Genomic DNA, 2551 nt, shown 5'->3' on the forward strand with positions numbered 1-2551 from the left:
AGGTGGTTAGGGGCAATAAGGCAGGCAGGCAGAGGGGTTAGGTGCGATCAGGCAGGCATGCAGGTGAGCGGTTAGGAGCCAGCAGTCCCGGATTGTGAGAGGCAGTCGGACATCCCCTGAGGGGTCCTGGATTGGAGAGGGAACCCCCCCCCTGCACGAATTTCGTGCACCAGGGCTCTAGGATATTATAATTTTTAAAGGGTTCCTATAAATCAATAAGGGAAAGACAACAAACCCAATAGAAAATGAGCAAACAATACAAATAGGCAGAGAAATTGGAATTTCACCTAAAGAAATGCTTATCCTAGAGCACAGAGTTCTCTGAACAAGAATGTTCATTGTTTTGGTAAATATCCCTGAGAAGGGGATTGTGAAATACTATATGGCCATGAAAACATTGAAGTAGGTTTCTGTATCATTGAAAAAAGCAAGTTCAGAGCAATATAATAGACTATTCCCATTTATTTTTTAAGCACATTCCTATTTATTTGATTTGCAATGTATTCATTCTGTTATAAATTTTATTAGAGGGTTCATTTACGTTAAAAATATTTAAGACTGTATTCTAATTATATTAATAAATGAAAAGTCAACTTATATCTTTTGTTTAGTAAGATAAAAGGTATATTCTCCCTCCTCACCCTCTTAACTTTCTTTATTTGTTTAACTCTGTATTATAATTTGTAACTTCTGATAAGGATTTAGGGACCTTTTACTATCCCTCCCTCCCCAGGAACTAAAAGGACTTCTGAGGCAGACTATTGGGCCTTGTGCCTGCTGTAGTACTTTTTGGTGTGATGAACAAAGGAATTCAAAGCTCAGAATTCTTCTTTCCCTTTTCATTGTTATTTACAGCCTTGTGGAGCCTCTGTGCCTCCTGCCTCTGATGCAGTGGGAGGGGCTGGGTCTTCCTCTGTTTGCTCCTTCCCCTTAGAAACGAAAGGAAATTTTACTAGAGTGGCTCCAGAAGGCAAGGCTTAGAGCTGGCGTAGGCCTTGGGAGGAAACATGCTCCTTGCATTTATCCTTTCCTTTCCTTTGGAGAAGCCTCTCAGCTGCTTTAAGCTTTGTCTCAGGTCAGGCCCCCACCAACCTAGATGAAAAGAGTCCTTGAAGCTAACACCTTAGTTTTGCCTATTTCACTGGGGTTTGAGGCTTTAGAACTCTAGCCTGGAAACAGGAGGACATAAACCCCTTTGTCTTTGAAAGACAGGTAATGCCTTTGGGACAGAAGCATTGCTTTCCTTAGACACATTCTCAGTGTCAGTGGACCCCAGTATGGGTATATGTGAATTGTTTTGGACTTGTAACACAGGCTTTTCTCTGAGCTGGACAGTTTACATTGAGTGGTGTAATACAGCAACCTCATTTTATTGTACTTCTCTTTGTTGTGCTTTGCAGATAATTTCATTTTCATCAACATGGAGGCAACAAAAAGATTATGACTCACTAAAGGCTCAGATGATGTTTAGCATTTTTAGCAATGAAGTCTTTTTTTAAAAATTGATTTCAGAGAGAGGAAGGGAGAGGGAGAGAGAGATAGAAACATTGATGAGAGAGAAACATTTATTGGCTGCCTCCTGTACATCCCCTACTGGGGATCAAACCTACAACCCGGGTATGTGCTCTTACCAGGAATTGAACTGGCGACCTCCTGATCCATGGATGATGCTCAATCAAATGAGCCACACTGGCTGGGCAATAAAGTCTTTTTTAATTGCCGAGGCCGGTTTGGCTCAGTGGATGGAGCGTCGGCCTGCGGACTGAGGGGTCCCAGGTTCGATTCCGGTCGGGGGCATGTGCCTTGGTTGCGGGCATATCCCCGGTGGGGGATGTGCAGGAGGCAGCTGATCGATGTTTCTAACTCTCTATCTCTCTCCCTTCCTCTCTGTGAAAAATCAATAAAATATATTAAAAAAAAAAAAAAAAAAAGTCTTTTTTAATTAAGGTATGTACATTGCTTATTTTTTTATTGAGGCACAATTGACTTATAACATTATATTAGTTTCAGGTGTACATAATAATGATTTAATATTTGTGTATATTGCAAAACAATCACCACAATAAGCCTAGTTAACATTTGTCACTGTATATTGTTACAAAAATGTTTTCTCTTGTAATGAGAACTTTTAAGACTTACAATCATACTAACTTTTAAATATGCAATACAATATTAACTATAGTCACCATGCTGTACATCACATCCCCATGACTTACTTATTTTATAACTGGAATTTTATATCTTTTGATCACCTTTATCCATTTTGTCCACTCCCTACCCCTATTTTTGGTAACCAATCTGTTCTTTGCATCTAAGAGATTGGTTTTTGTTTTTTGTTTTCAGATCCCACATAAAAGTGAAGTCATACAGCATTTGTCATTTTTTTTTTTTTTGGTATTTTTCTTTTGTCTTTTTTTTGGTTTGTTTTTCTTTTCTTTTTTTTTGTTTTTGTTTTTGTTTGGGCAGCATTTGTCTTTTTTCTATCCTACTTATGTGGGCTTAACATAAATGCACTCATGGTCTTTTCAGTGTTGTCACAATGACTGAATAA

This window comes from Myotis lucifugus, unplaced genomic scaffold, assembly GCF_000147115.1.
Source record: "Myotis lucifugus unplaced genomic scaffold, Myoluc2.0 scaffold_108, whole genome shotgun sequence".
Taxonomy (NCBI): Eukaryota; Metazoa; Chordata; class Mammalia; order Chiroptera; family Vespertilionidae; genus Myotis; species Myotis lucifugus.